The sequence below is a fragment of the Thalassophryne amazonica genome, chromosome 10 (genome assembly GCF_902500255.1).
Source record: "Thalassophryne amazonica chromosome 10, fThaAma1.1, whole genome shotgun sequence".
Lineage (NCBI taxonomy): Eukaryota > Metazoa > Chordata > Actinopteri > Batrachoidiformes > Batrachoididae > Thalassophryne > Thalassophryne amazonica.
In genome coordinates this window covers 82,414,970-82,431,212 of record NC_047112.1, presented here as the reverse complement: position 1 = coordinate 82,431,212, position 16,243 = coordinate 82,414,970, and positions in this window count along the sequence as shown.

Here is a 16,243-nt window from a genome sequence, read left to right as displayed (position 1 = left end):
TCGGAGAGAAAGAGTCTAACCAAATACCGGCATCACTGAAAGCAGCCAAAGATAACGATACGTCTTTGGGATGGTTATGAGTAATTTTTTCTCTAATAGTTAAAATTTTATTAGCAAAGAAAGTCATGAAGTCATTACTAGTTAAAGTTAAAGGAATACTCGGCTCAATAGAGCTCTGACTCTGTCAGCCTGGCTACATTGCTGAAAAGAAACCTTGGGTTGTTCTTATTTTCTTCAATTAGTGATGAGTAGTAAGATGTCCTAGCTTTACGGAGGGCTTTTTTATAGAGCAACAGACTCTTTTTCCAGGCTAAGTGAAGATCTTCTAAATTAGTGAGACGCCATTTCCTCTCCAACCTACGGGTTATCTGCTTTAAGCTGCGAGTTTGTGAGTTATACCACGGAGTCAGGCACTTCTGATTTAAGGCTTTCTTTTTCAGAGGAGCTACAGCATCCAAAGTTGTCTTCAATGAGGATGTAAAACTATTGACGAGATACTCTATCTCACTTACGGAGTTTAGGTAGCTACTCTGCCCTGTGTTGGTATATGGCATTAGAGAACATAAAGAAGGAATCATATCCTTAAGCCTAGTTACAGCGCTTTCTGAAAGACTTCTAGTGTAATGAAACTTATTCCCCACTGCTGGGTAGTCCATCAGAGTAAATGTAAATGTTATTACATTTGGGGCGTTGACAGGTTCCCCCTGATGAGACAAGGCATCGGGTTTCCCGTTTTTTGTCCCAGGCCGGTATGACAACATGAAATTGAATCTGCTAAAAAATATTGCCCACCTAGCTTGACGAGCGTTAAGGCGTTTGGCCGATCGCAAATACTCCAGATTTTTATGATCAGTATAAACCAGAAAAGGTGTTTGTGTCCCCTCCAGCCAGTGGCACCACTCCTCCAAGGCCACCTTTACCGCCAACAGCTCGCAGTCCCCGATGCTGTAATTTCCTTCAGCAGGTGTCAACTTCTTGGACAAAAAGGTGCACGGATGCAGCCTGTTGTCTTCAGCACATTGTTGTGACAGTACCACACCCACTCCAAAATCGGAAACGTCTACCTCTACCACGAACTGTCGGGTGGGGTCAGGGAGGAGCAGCACGGGGGCCTCAGTAAAGCGATTCTTTAAGACCCTGAAAGCGTTCTCGCATTCCGGCGTCCATGAAAGTGACCGGAGGGATGATGTGGCGTCATGAAGAGGAGCTGCAATGGAACTGAAATTACGAATGAACTTGCGGTAGAAATTAGCGAAGCCCAGGAATTTCTGGACCTCCTTACGAGAAGATGAAACAGGCCAATCTCGTACCGCAGCCACCTTGGCAGGATCCATTTTAATTTCACCTTCTGAAATCACAAACCCCAAGAAGGAAACAGAAGATTAGTGATATTCACATTTTTCAGCTTTGACAAACAGGCTATGGCTTAACAGGTTTCTGAAGTACGGAGCGAACATTTTCAATATGTGAATCTAGATCAGGTAAGAAAATCAAAAAATCGTCCAGATAAACAAATACAAACTTATTCAAATAGTTCCGCAACACATCATTTACCAGGTTTTGAAACACAGCTGGGGCATTTGTGAGACCAAATGGCATCACTAAATATTCATAGTGCCCCGAGGGTGTATTGAACGCCGTTTTCCACTCATCTCCTTCTCTGATCCGAACAAGATAAGCATTACGGAGATCTAATTTCGTAAACACCGTAGCTCCTTCCAATACCTCAAAAGCTGATGAGATGAGCGGCAGAGGATAACGGTTCTTAATGGTAACTTCGTTAAGCCCCCGGTAATCAATGCATGGGCGGAGTGATTTATCTTTCTTCTCCAGGAAGAAAAACCCTGCCCCAGCAGGTGACGAGGAGTGACGAATTAGCCCGTCTGCTAAGGACTCCTGTATGTACTCGTTCATCACGTGGCGTTCAGGTGCCGACAGAGAAAATAGTTTTCCCCAGGGTGGGCTTGCCCCAGGAAGGAGCTCGATGGTGCAATCATACACACGATGAGGAGGTAGTGATTTGGCCCTGCTTTTGCTAAAAACTGTAGCTAAATCATGATAGCAAGCAGGAACCCCAGTGAGATCCGGGTTAGCAACGGGCTGAGAGAGAATTGATCTTGAAAGGCAGGAGTTATCACAAGCTGGGCCCCATGACACCATTTTCCCCTCAGCCCAATTAAAATGAGGACAATGCTGCTGTAACCAGGGATGCCCCAGAATAAGCGGATGTGTCATCTTGTCAAACACATGAAAACTGATAATTTCGGAGTGATTCTCTGTCACAATCAAAGAAACAGACTGAGTGCGGTGAGTGACACATCCCAATTCACGGCCATCCACAGCAAGCACCACCAGAGGGCGCGAGAGCTCTACTAAATTCAGATGCAGGGACCTGGCAAGAGAGGACTGAATTAAATTTGCATCAGAACCGGAATCAATGAAGGCTGACAAGGAAACAGAGGAATGCTCAGAGGAGAGCCTCACAGGAATAACATTTTGTGCTGTGGATGGAGAAATGGAATTTAGACTCACCCATATGTCCGATTTTGGCCGCAAGGTGGCACCCCTGGCTAGGCAATGACTAATCATGTGTCCTGAATCGCCACAGTAAAAACAAAGTCCGTTGTCACGATGACGCTGCTTCTCAGTGGAGGAGAGGTAAATGCGGCCCAGCTGCACGGCCTCCTTCATGCTGCGACGCGGAGAATCAGTGTCGACCCTACTGGAGGAGGTGCAGAGAGGGGCCGGTCGGTCCGGATGGCGTGCCGTGGAAGGTCTTGCAGGCGCCGGTCGGTCCAGATGGCGAGAGCGATGAGCTGATCCAGGTCGTCGGGGAGATTCACAGACACCAGCCGATCCTGAATCTCTTCAGCCAAGCCCTGGAGAAAGACGTCCTGAAGAGCTGCGAGATTCCAGTCACTTTTAGCAGCCAGGATGCGGAAGTCTATTGTGTAATTGGACACTCGACGTTTTCCCTGCCTCAACCTCATGAGGGATCGAGCCGCTTCACGGTCTGGAGACATGTGCTGGAAAACCAACTGCAAAGTGGTGGTGAAAGCCGGAAGAGAGAAGCAGATGGTGGATTTACGACCCCACTCAGCTGTTGCCCACGCCAACGCACGACCAGTCAGGTGAGTGATGATGTAAGCTATCTTCATCCTGTCGGACGGGAACTTACAGGCCATGAGCTCAAAGTTCAACTCACGCTGCGTTATAAACGGTCTGACGTCACCTGATTTGCCTGAGAAGCATTTTGGTGGAGACAGCAGGCTGCAGTACTCAGGTGCAGGTGTAGAAGCAGGTGCGGGTGCTGACAGCCCCAGTGGTGACGAACTGGTACTGTCAGTGGTCGTCATGAGGGAAGCCTGATGATCAAGTCTGGTTAACAACTGATTCATCTGAGTGCTTAGCGACTCCATAAACGAGTCTTGACGTTTAGCGAGATCGCTAAACCCGGAAGTCAGAGCAGTGAGATGGTCTTGCTGCTGTGTGAGCTGCTTACTGTGACAGCGTACTGCTGACCGAAATGGGTCGGGCCAGTTTGTACTGACAGGCGGGATGCACGGTAATGGTAGGACACAAATGCACAGCTCCGGCAGACAGCTCTGTTTGTTAGTGGTCTTTACTAAAGGAAAATGCAGAGGTCGATACACGAGCAGGCAGTCCAACAAAAGCAGCAGTACAGAAATCATCAGGCAAAATGGCCTGGTCAAAACAACAGGCAGGAGGTCAGGTACACACTATGAGGCAGGCAGGAACAAGAACAAAGGTACAGAGCTGGAATGCAGGCACAAGGCACGACAAACTGGCGGCGAACAATACCACCCAGTGAGCTTAGAAAACCCCAGGTGGCAATCAGCAAATCAGGAACAGGTGCACATGGAAAGCACCAGAAGCAGGGCGTGGCCAGAGAGAGAAAGAGAAACACCCATTACCAAGAACCAATAAGAGAAACAGGGACAGACAGACCCAAGCAGAAAAAATCCCAATAAAAGAATAAATAAACCAAAAACCTGATAACACAAAAGAACAAAACTCAAGCCCTGACACTGTGTCGCTCTGTGTGCACCTCATCCCTTCAATCTCAGAAGTGCAGCAGAGTCCTGATTATTACTCAGCTGGGAGAAAAATTGGGAAGACTAGGGTCTGTGTGTTTTTCTGCATGTGCAACTGGAGTTACATGAGAAAGGGCATCTGCTGCAAAGCTTGTACCAAATTCAAACAAGACTAAATGTGAACTGTATGGGATCAGCTGTGGCAACTCAGAAGAGCCAGAAGATGAACAAAAACTTGTAAAAATATAACGCAATGCTGTATGAGCATTGTCTTCTTTATAATTTGCAGTTGTTAAATTGGTATCCCAGTGCAAATATTATATATATATTACACACACAACCCCTGGCAAAAAATATGGAATCACCGGCCTCGGAGGATGTTCATTCAGTTGTTTAATTTTGTAGAAAAAAAGCAGATCACAGACATGACACAAAACTAAAGTCATTTCAAATGGCAATTTTCTGGCTTTAAGAAACACTATAAGAAATCAAGAAAAAAAATTGTGGCAGTCAGTAACGGTTACTTTTTTAGACCAAGCAGAGGGAAAAAAAATTATGGACTCACTCAATTCTGAGGAATAAATTATGGAATCACCCTGTAAATTTTCATCCCCAAAACTAACACCTGTATCAAATCACATCTGCTCGTTAGTCTGCATCTAAAAAGGAGTGATCGCACCTTGGAGAGCTGTTGCACCAAGTGGGCTGACATGAATAATGGCTCCAAAACGAGAGATGTCAACTGAAACAAAGGAGAGGATTATCAAACTCTTAAAAGAGGGTAAATCATCATGCAATGTTGCAAAAGATGTTGGTTGTTCACAGTCAGCTGTGTCTAAACTCTAGACCAAATACAAACAACATGGGAAGGTTGTTAAAGGCAAACATACTGGTAGACCAAGGAAGACATCAAAGCATCAAGACAGAAAACTTAAAGCAATATGTCTCAAAAATCGAAAATGCACAACAAAACAAATGAGGAACGAATGGGAGGAAACTGGAGTCAATGTCTGTGACCAAACTGTAAGAAATCGCCTAAAGGAAATGGGATTTACATACAGATGAAAGCCATCATTAACACCTAAACAGAAAAAAACAAGGTTACAATGGGCTAAGGAAAAGCAATCGTGGACTGTGGACAACTTGCTTCTGTTGGATTGTTTGTTGCTGTGACGCCACTCTGAACTTCTCATGCGGTGCTGTAATTAAATACAGCTACTGAGGATTGTTTTTCACCGGTGTGGCTCCACCTGAAGCCCGAGGCGTCAGCGCAGTTCCACCGGTGCGGCTTTACCGAGGCCCGAGGCGTCAGCGCACATCCACCGGCGCGGCTCCACCTGAAGCCCGAGGCGTCGGCACAGTTCCACCGGCGTGGCTTTACCGAGGCCCGAGGCGTCAGCGCACATCCACCGGCGCGGCTCCACCTGAAGCCCGAGGCGTCAGCGCATATCCACTGGCGCGGCTACACCTGAAGCCCGAGGCGTCAGCGCAGTTCCACCGGCGCGGCTTTACCGAGGCCCGAGGTGCCAGCGCGGAGTTATCTGACCATGGGTCCGAAGAAGGCACTGACGGCGGAGGAGGGAGACGATATCAAAAAGTCCCTGGACTTTTTGTCTGAGGAAATCTCTGTTGTTAAAATGCAGCAGAAATCCATTATGGAGCTGGTGGAAGAAGTGAAGGCTCTCCGGATCCAGAATGCCGAGAAAGACCGGCGTCTGGTGTACCTGGAGAACCGTGTTGCGGAGTTGGAACAGTACACAAGGATGAACGACGTTATTATTACAGGAATTCATATTAAACCTCGATCCTACGCACGGGCGGTGTCAGAAGACAGCGGAGGGGAGGCCAGTGAGCAGGAGGCCAGCTCAGTGGAACAACAGGTGGCAGACTTCCTGCAATCTAAAGGTATTCAAATGGACTGTAATAACACTGAAGCGTGCCACCCCCTGCCCAGGAGAGAGGATGGAGACAAGCGAGCAGTTATAATGAGGTTTGTCAACAGAAAACATAAAATGGCATTGTTAAAACAGGGATGGAAACTTAAAGGAACAAACGTATTCATCAATGAACATCTGACCAAAAGAAACGCAGACATCGCCAGGAAAGCTCGTTTCTTAAAAAAGCAGGGAAAAATTCAACAGACATGGACATCCAACTGCAAAACATTTATCAAATTGAATGGAACACCAGAACAAGCGAAGGTTATGGTAATCAGGAACATCGAGGATCTGGACAAATATGACCAATAAGGTATGAGGACACAAACACATCACAACACCATGACACAGACCAGAGGAACCTATTCATCTACTACATCATCTACATCTGGAGACAAGAAGGATATAACTCAAAGGATTGCTGATCATGGAAAAGTAGAACTGAGAACATTTAAATACACAGACCACAATGTACTGGACTTGGAGCACGATATAGACCCGGACAATAATTTCTTCTCAAATATCAATGACAGTTGTTGCTATTATACAGATGAACAGTTTAATCGGATCATTAAAACGGATAACAAATTATCAATAATCCATTTCAACAGCAGAAGTCTATATGCAAACTTTAACAACATTAAAGAATATTTAAGTCAATTTAAAAAAATATTTAACATAATTGCTATATCAGAAACATGGATCAATGAAGATAAAGGAATGGATTTTGAACTGAATGGATATGAATTTAATTGTGTAAACAGAAAGAATAAGAGTGGAGGAGGAGTGGCTGTGTATGTGGATAAGAACATGGATTATAAAATAGTAGACAATATGACAACTGTGATTGATAACTTATTAGAATGTATAACTATTGAAATATGTGAAGAAAAAAGCAAAAATGTATTAGTCAGCTGTATATATAGAGCACCAGGATCTAGTATTGAAACATTCACTGACTGTATGGGAAAAATGTTCTCAAAAACTAATCAAAAAACTGTGTTAATTTGTGGTGACTTAAATATTGATCTGCTCAATCCAAATAAGCATAAAATAACAGATGAATTTATCAGTATAATGTACAGTATGAGTTTATATCCAAAAATCACCAGGCCAAGCAGAATTACATCCCATAGTGCCACCTTAATTGATAATATATTCAGCAATGATATTGAGAATAACACTGTGAGTGGATTATTAATCAATGACATTAGTGATCATCTACCAGTTTTCATCGTTTATAATAGAAACCATCGGCGGAATCAACCAGAGGAGAAACTAAAATACAGGCGAGTGCGGACAGAGGAAAACATGAACACACTAAAGAAGGATTTACAGGAGCAAAACTGGGAAAAGGTATACAGTGAAAGTGATGTTGATAGTGCATATGAAACTTTTTTACAAATATTTACATCATTATATGATAAAAATTGTCCAATTAAACAAGACTACAGAAAACAAAAAATCCAAGATCGACCATGGATGACGAAAGGGTTACGAAATGCATGTAATAAGAAAAATACACTGTATAGAGAATTCATAAAACTAAAGACTAAAGAGGCAGAAAATAGATATAAGAAATACAAAAATAGATTAACTAATATTATACGGGTATGTAGGAAGGAATATTATAGTAACATATTATATAATAACAAAAACAATATTAAAGGAATATGGGATATATTAAATAGCATTATCAAAAATGGTAATAAAAAACAGAGTTACCCTCAGTATTTCATTGATAATGTCAAGAAGGAAAATAAGGATGAGGTAGTCAACGGTTTTAATAATTTTTTTTTAAATATTGGACCAAGCTTGGCAGAAAAAATTCCCAATTCCCAACCTGAGGATTGGGATAATAATAACATAGAAAGAAATCCCTGTTCAATGTTCCTCACAGCAGTGGATGGAAAAGAAATTATAGACATTGTGAATAATTGTAAATATAAAACATCTACCAGTTTAAATGAAATTGATATGGTGGTGGTAAAACAGGTCATTGAATGGATTGTAGAACCATTAACATACATCTGTAACTTATCATTTCAAACCGGTAAATTTCCCATTCAAATGAAAATAGCTAAGGTTGTGCCGCTGTATAAGACTGGGGATAGACACCACTTCACAAATTATAGACCTGTTTCTTTGCTTCCACAATTTTCCAAATTATTAGAAAAGTTATTCAATAATAGATTAGACAAATTCATAAATAAACATAAATTACTTACTGATAGTCAATATGGATTCAGAGCACATAGTTCAACATCATTTGCATTAATTGAATCAGTTGAGGAGATTACAAATTACATTCAGTTGGAATATTTATAGACCTTAAAAAGGCTTTTGATACAATCAATCATGACATATTAATCAGTAAACTTGAACAGTATGGGATTAGGGGGTTGGTGTTGCACTGGGTGAGAAGCTACTTAAGTAACAGAAAACAGTTTGTGAAGTTGGGGGAATATACATCATCATGCTTGGACAATGCTTGTGGCGTCCCACAGGGGTCAGTATTGGGTCCAAAACTGTTTCAAATTTATATAAATGTTATTGTCAATGTTTCCAAAATATTAAAATTAGTATTATTTGCAGATGACACAAGCATTTTTTGTTCAGGGGGGGATTTGCAGGAGTTACTGAGGAGGATCAGTATAGAAATGGGAAAATTGAAAATATGGTTTGACAGAAACAAATTATCATTAAACTTAAGTAAAACAAAATACATGTTATTTGGCTATTGTAATACAGACATACAGGTTCAGTTATAAGTCGAGGGGGTAGATATTGAAAGGGTACATGAAAATAAGTTTCTGGGGGTGATAATAGATGATAAGATAAACTGGAAGACTCATATAAAACATACAAAGTAAACTGTCAAGAAGCATTTCAGTTCTAAACAAAGCGAAACATATTCTGGACCACAACTCACTCCGCATTCTTTACTGCTCACTGGTTTTACCATATTTACAGTACTGTGCAGAGGTATGGGGTAATACTTATAAAGGTACAACACACTCACTATCAGTAATGCAGAAAAGAGCTATAAGAATTATTCATAATACTGGCTATAGAGATCATACAAATCCACTATTTTTACAATCCAAATTCTTAAAATTCACAGACTTGGTTCATTTTCAAACAGTACAAATCGTGTATAAAGCAATAAACAATTTACTTCCAGCAAATATTAAAAATATGTTTTTTAACAGATCAGGGGATTGCAGTCTGAGGGGGAAATTTAATTTAAAGCATCAGTGGGCACGAACAACATTAAAAGGTTTCTGTATTTCTGTCTGTGGCGTGAGGATGTGGAACAGATTGGGAGTGGGGCTCAAGCAATGTCCAAGCATGAACTAGTTCAAACAGCGGTACAAAAATATGTTTTTTTCTAGGTATAGGGAGGAGGAAGGGTAATGAGGGTTAGGGTGTTTTTGTTTTTTGCTTCGGCTTGTAAATATATAGTATTTTGTATGTAAGTAGGTATGTGTAGGTGTATATTTATGTTTGTGTATATATGTGTGTATATGTGTATGTATATGTATGTGTATGTATGTTGATGGATATATATATATATATTGATATCGGTTTAGGTGTGTAGGAATCTATATGTATATGTGGCAAAGGGTATTACTGGTTGTGGGGAAGAAGGGGTAGGGATAAACAAGCTGATGCTTCACCCTACCCCTTTTCGGACATGTTGGGTACACAGTAGGAACTTTTTTATTGTTGTCTTTACTGATCTATCTTCTAATTGTTGTTGTATCAAATGTTCGAAATAAATAGTTTGCATTCATTCATTCATTCATTCATTCAATAGATGAAAGTCATATTCAGTGATGAATCTTGAATCTGCATTGGGCAAGGTGATGATGCTGGAACTTTTGTTTGGTGCCGTTCCAATGAGATTTATAAAGATGACTGCCTGAAGAGAACATGTAAATTTCCACAATCATTGATGATATGGGGCTGCATGTATGGGGCTGCATGTCAGTGAAAGGCACTGGGGAGATGGCTGTCATTACATCATCAATAAATGCACAAGTTTACGTTGATATTTTGGACACTTTTCTTATCCCATCAATTGAAAGGATGTTTGGGGATGATGAGATCATTTTTCAAGATGATAATGCATCTTGCCATAGAGCAAAAACTGTGAAAACATTCCTTGCAAAAAGACACATAGGGTCAATGTCATGGCCTGCAAATAGTCCGGATCTTAATCCAATTGAAAATCTTTGGTGAAAGTTGAAGAAAATGGTCCATGACGAGGCTCCAACCTGCAAAGCTGATCTGGCAACAGCAATCAGAGAAAATTGGAGCCAGATTGATGAAGAGTACTGTTTATCACTCATTAAGTCCATGCCTCAGAGACTGCAAGCTGTTATAAAAGCCAGAGGTGGTGCAACAAAATACTAGTGATGTGTTGGAGCGTTCTTTTGTTTTTCATGATTCCATAATTTTTTCCTCAGAATTGAGTGATTCCATATTTTTTTTTCCCTCTGCTTGGTCTAAAAAAGTAACCGTTACTGACTGCCACAATTTTTTTTCCTGATTTCTTATAGTGTTTCTTAAAGCCAGAAAGTTGCCATTTGAAAATGAATTTTTTTGAATTTTTATTTTATTTCGACACACATGGGTAAATAAAAAAGAAATACAATATTTGCAAACACAAAACAAAACAACAATACAGCTAAACAGAAAACAAAGTACAACATTCCAAAACTGTCCAAAATCAAAATCCATGTGCCCGAAAGGGGGTGGGTAGAAGCATAACTTATCAAGACCCACCCCTTGTTCCACAAATTCAATAAATACACTCACTACTAATTAAATTCATAGATACACCCAGACACACACATACATATATATATATATATACATATATACACGTACACTTACACACACACATATACATATATATATACACACACACACACATCCATATATCTATATATATATACATACAGTCACTTCACAACGATCTCACTAAAATATTTAGAAAATTACTTTCTTGCAGAGTCACTTAAAACATGCCAGAGTACCACACGTTTTGATCTCAATAGGAGACTCATTCCACATCTTCACCCCCGTCACGGATACAAAAAAACCTTTTACATTAGTGCGAATTAATGGTTTCTTGAATAATACACAGCCTCGTAAACTATACTCAGAATCCCATATTTCAAACAGCCTCTGGACATGTCTCGGCAAGGCTTAAAATCTGTAGTGTAATGTACTCCACCATATCTCTAAATTTTATTACGTTCAAAGAAATGAATAAGGAATGAGTTGGTTCACGATAATGTTTATTGCAGATGATACGTATGGCTCGTTTTTGTAGAAGGAATATTTGATTAGTGTTTGATTTATAAGTATTTCCCCACGACTCAATGCAATATGTCATGTATGGTGCTATTAAAGAATGATATAAAGTAAGTAGGCTTTCCCGTGATAGTATGTCTTTCGCTTTATACAAGATGGCGATAGATTTGGACATTTTTGATTTGATATAGTTTATATGAGCTTTCCAGCTTAGTTTATTGTCAATTATAACACCAAGGAATTTATTCTCTGTTACTACCTCTATTTCCGTATTGTTTATAGTCAAGTTTTTAAATTTAGGTAATTGTTTATTTCCAAATATAATACATTTAGTTTTCCCAAGGTGGAGTGACAATTTATTAGCATCAAACCAAGCCTTGAACTTTCCCAGTTCATTCTCCACCATGTCCAGAAGCTGTTCCACATTATTACCACTGCAAAACACAGTTGTGTCATCAGTGTAAAGACTAAATGATGACACAACTGTGCTTTAGAGCCTGGGCTGTTACGGGATCTTGGCGTGAATCCCGTCATGGTTCTCTCCCCCTCCTCCTGCTGTCTGCGAGTGCACGCGCCTCCACCAACAGGTAAGGCACCAACGAATGAAGTAATTGGTTGTTTATTCATACTCATGTTTCTCATTTTGGCATGAAGAACCATGGCTGAGCTGCCACTTCCTATTAAAGAGGCCATTGTTTTGTTCAAATTGATTCAATTGTCATGTTTTTCCATCTGCATCAGACGCTCAAAGCGCTTTACACATCAAATGCCTCACATTCACCCCGATGTCAGGCTGCTGCCATACAAGGCGCCCATTGCACACCAGGAGCAACTAGGGGATTAAGGACCTTGCCCAATGGCCATTAGTGATTTTCTGGTCAGGCTGGGATTTGAACCGAAGATCCTCTGATCTGAAGCCCAGAGCTTAACCACTAGACCATCATCTCCTCTGCTCAGAAGTGCTGCACCCTCTTCTGGTGCAGTCGTTGCACATGCCTGGGACTGGTTTCGCATCACCTGACTAATATGTCTGCTTTTCCTTTGTCTTAATTTTGTGTATGTTTGCTTTGTTATTTTGTTGGTTTATTTGTTTTGCAGCATTTGTGGTTTTCTTTGGTTCCGTTTTTTGCCTTAAGTTTTTGCTCAGTTCATCGTAATGGGTTAAAGGTGAATTACTTAACCTGATTGGAAAGTGCAAGATACAAGCTTTGGGAAAGTGCAATATAAGGAAACTGGTTGAACAGGAAACAATGAAATGTCAAAGGTGAATTGTGCATTTAATGTGATTGTAGAAACAAGTTTTATAGAATTGCAGGACTGCTTCTAAACTGTGTGAATAAATTTACTTTCGATTGCACACCTCTGTTTATTTCCCGTACCTAGCGTAGACTTTTGAGATCATTTATGGTTGTTTCCTCCAGTCAATTAAAACCAATCAGCTTTGCCTCATTTGGCGTTGTCGGCAGGATAGAAATCATAATCGTATCCGCTCCGCTTGGTCACACTTGCATTGAGATGAATAAAACTGAAAATCCTGGCTACCAGGTACACACTTGTGAGTTTCACTCTCTCCCCCACCCACCCGACCCCAGACCTGGCCCCGGGATGATGCCCTAGTTTCCCCAATGTAGGCGAGGTGACTCCATCCCTACATTTGTCCATCATAGCGACTGAGCAGGTTTGAAGCAGAGTGTGAAGCGACTGGGATGAGAATCAGCACCTCAAAATCTGTGACCGTGGTCCTCTGTCAGAAAATGGTGGAACGCCCTCTCTAGTTGCAAGTAGATTAATACAAATACACCTTTTCACAGTTTTAACAATACATTTTACATTGTGTTAATATCCAGTTTTGCTTTTGCACTTCATTACCTTCTCTACTTTTAAGATTAGGCTTAAAACTTTCCTTTTTGCTAAAGCTTATAGTTAGGGCTGGATCAGGTGACCCTGAACCATCCCTTAGTTATGCTGCTATAGACTTAGACTGCTGGGGGGTTCCCATGATGCACTGTTTCTTTCTCTTTTTGCTCTGTATGCACCACTCTGCATTTAATCATTAGTGATTGATCTCTGCTCCCCTCCACAGCATGTCTTTTTCCTGGTTCTCTCCCTCAGCCCCAACCAGTCCCAGCAGAAGACTGCCCGTCCCTGAGCCTGGTTCTGCTGGAGGTTTCTTCCTGTTAAAAGGGAGTTTTTCCTTCCCACTGTCGCCAAGTGCTTGCTCACAGGGGGTCGTTTTGACCGTTGGGGTTTTTCCGTAATTAAAGCACCTTGGGGCAACTGCTTGTTGTGATTTGGCGCTATATAAATAAAATTGATTTGATTTGATTACATTAAACTGTTGTCATGTGTCCTTCAGGAACTGTAGCGATGGGCCATACCTTCCCCTATTATACAGCCAATATTTCTATTGTGTTAACACTAAGTGCTCTTTCAAAAGCTACTCATTCATGTTTTTTCTCCTGTTTCCATATTTGATTTTTAAAAAATCCAAGTCCTCTTAACATTCTGTGTATGTCTTCCACTACACTCTTACAATCAATAAAGCTCCTCCTGTGGTTCACAGTAAAATGAGTGTGTCCAGCAGTGGTAAGTGCCCCCATATCTGTTCACTACTGCTCACTTTTGTCTTTTCTGTGTCGTGGTGTTCATCAGTGATAAAAATAAATGAATAAAATAAAATAAATGTTAAAACCTTGAAGAAATAATTTCATTTTGGAACATTCCACTGAAATAAGGTTGTCAGAATTAAGTTAACAAGTCAGTAGAATTATTGTTGTTAATTTAGATTTTACCTCAGTGTTACCAGCCAAGTATAACTGAAAATGAACAGTTTCCAGGTCTGTGCATTCACATGGAGGACGATGCCCTAACCAGCAGTTAGACAAGAAGGTGTGAATCACTAAATTTTGCACTTTTTGACCTCATAAACTAAACACTAAGGTGATCTGGTACCTAGATGGCACCTCTGAGTTAATTGCATGTGTTATGATGCTGTGAGCCGAGCTGAATAATAGAGCCTCTATGAACCAAAATACAATATTGTACTCACAGACCCTGTGGCTAATTAATATGTAAATCAAGTCACCATTGCAAAGCTGATGATTTTCTCAATAGGGACCATGCCTGTTCCAGGTTTGGTCCATTTAGCTTTGCTCCTGTGACTTTATCTTGGCAGATTTACTTTGCTCACTGAGATGTTTGCCTATTTAAAAACAACTAGTGGCAATAAATTAAAATATATAATTTCAGAATGATGACATTGCACACTTAACCTTCAAAATGATAAAGAATGCAAAGCTGTAGTTTCAGCTCCCAAATGGTGAATGTAATATTTTGTTAAACATCTTGATTGAATCCCTTGCTGAAAGTCTGCAGGACAGGAAGATCTTGATTGTTTCACTTGAACTCTATTGTGGTTGTGCACAGAAGAAAAATTACCAAAATGGTGTCACTGTCCAAATACTTATGACTGGACTGTCGATTTATTAGCTGCAGTTTTTGATTGTACATGAAAACATTAACTGTGTTAGCTGGAAACAAACATTGCCTTTTGTGCAATGCTTTGTGCTGGGTGTAAGAGTCAGAAACCACAATGAAGTGGAGTCCGTGCAGGCACAAGGTTTGATGAAGAAGAGTCTTGGCAGTCTCTTTGCCAGAAGGCAATGGTGAAAATCACAGAATTACCAATGGAAATAGTCACGCTAGTCATAAAATCTAAGTAGATATGGGACCAGGGATGGCAAGGAACAGGGAGTGGCTAAAGGAGACTGGTCTGAGTTCATCTAGAACAGGGGTGGGCAACTTGTTCCAGAAAGGGCCAAGAGGGTTCAGGTTTTCTTTGCAGCCACTGACTCCACCAGGTGATTTCACTGATTGACTGATTCCATCTGCTCAAAGTGATAGTAGTCAGTGTGATTGACTGATTCCATCTGCTCAAAGTGATATTAATCAGTGAAATCACCTGGTGGAGTCAGGGGCTGCAAAGAAAACCTGAACCCTCTTGGCCCCTTTCTGGAACAAGTTGCCCACCTCTGATCTAGAAGATCTGCATTGTGCTTCTCAAATGTCATGGACTACAGTGGGCTGTCAGAATCTTTGACAGACCAGACTAACAGTCAAATGCTAAATAGGATGACATGCCAGTTAACCTAGCATGGCACCCACTGAAGTACCTGTGATCAGAGCATATCTGATATGCCTTTGACCTTTGAAATGGTCAATCTTCAGGAACCTAGACCTTTTCTATGGACTGCCTCACCAGTTGTTCGATTTGCCATGACTCCAATCACACAGGTGGAGGGCAGAATGGTTGAGTCACCTTTAGCACTCTTAAATTATGGTACAATTGAGAAAAAAAAACCCTTGGGGCAGTGAATGGAAGAAAATAGTACAAAATGAAGAGCTATTGAGGAGGAGAAGTCCCGCGGAGCAGTGGGAATGACACGGGATAGGGCCTAGACTAGATGGCAGGAGACACTGGTAACAACACATGGGCTAACATGCGGTCTACAGCGACACACCACATGAAATTCTTTATCCAGGTAGTCTATTTCCTTCCTTCCTTCTATTTCCTTAAATCTACACTGTTGTGGCCAAGCCAACACACCAGTATGTCCTCACTGGGAGAGGAAGGGGACTCTTGAGCATATTTTAACCTGCTGTCCAAAGGCTTTGGAGAAAGGCTGATACTGCTCGTGGCATGACCAGGTGGTTACCACCATCACTGAGATCTGGAACACTTTTAACTGCAGATGGAAAAAAACAACCCAAAAACCAAATCATCACCATTATTAAAGCTCAAGAGAAGCCAGGGAAAACACCAATGGTAGCATCAGGGATACTCAACAGTACACAAGACTGGCAACTGACACTGGACTTAGGCAGACAACTTAAGTTGCCCCAACATGTCACCAAAACCATCCTGAT